The sequence below is a fragment of the Anneissia japonica genome, unplaced genomic scaffold (genome assembly GCF_011630105.1).
Source record: "Anneissia japonica isolate Jap-2015-1 unplaced genomic scaffold, ASM1163010v1 scaffold4054_len1135799_cov195, whole genome shotgun sequence".
Lineage (NCBI taxonomy): Eukaryota > Metazoa > Echinodermata > Crinoidea > Comatulida > Comatulidae > Anneissia > Anneissia japonica.
In genome coordinates this window covers 801079-802133 of record NW_022694605.1, presented here as the reverse complement: position 1 = coordinate 802133, position 1055 = coordinate 801079, and positions in this window count along the sequence as shown.

The window sequence follows — 1055 nt, the reverse complement described above, 5'->3', positions numbered from 1 at the left end:
TATTATTGTTATTGTTATTATTATTATTATTATTATTATTATTATTATTATTATTATTATTATTATTATTATTATAATATAGGGCCTATGGATTTTTTTTCATTTTCTAACGAACATTCCAAGTTCCCTTTTTGAGTTGAGCAACCAAACTGTTGATTGACGTCTGTATAGGCCTACGCGCTCTGTTGTCAACATTCCTTGAAACCCATGGCACCCTCGAGCATGAAGAAAAAGGAATTGATCATGGAGGACTCTTTATGGAGCGACGCTCTAGTTCTGTTTGTGCTAATCATAAGATATAGGTTCAGGCCCGTAGCTTGGGGAAAGGGGTGGGGGTTAAGGGGGTTACGACGAAAACTGGAGAAGGTCCGCATTTAAAAACGAAACACCCGGACGAAAACCACCCAAAATGAAATATACCATTGTTAAAGTAGGGTGGGCAGTGGGATGGACAATGTTGGGTGAACCTGTTTTTATTAGCTTCACAGTAGGATAGATTACACTGTGAATTCCTATTATACGTCTTTAATTTATTCAACTCTTTTGACAATTAACATGCATGTATGTTAATAATCATTGTAGATTTTTCCAGATTTCAGTAATCACTGTGCCTAAAATTTGTATTTTTCTAATGATTTTATCACAACAATTAACTTCACTTGTAGGGCAGAAGGTGGGTGGGCATTCCATTTGCACAAGATCCTCCCTGGGTCCCCTCTATTTCGAATTCCTGGACCCTCCATAGTTGGAGTATCATTACTCTGGGCTATACTCTATAAAGTCTTCTCGGATAAGGGCTATAAACCGTAGGCTCAGTGTATACAATGCCATGGCTCGTGTGCACTATGAGAACCAGTACACCCTTCGAGACGAGTATGGGGATACCTCGGTGTACTGGAAGAGACAGCCCCTGTGGTGGACGACGACACTTGCTGGTACCGGGTTACCGGGTAGCACAGACATGAAGGGACCCTCAGGGGCGAAGTAAGTCATTGGTCGAGTTCCTAGTCCACATATCAAGCGCCCTGAGCATCCTATATTAGATGGATATGTGC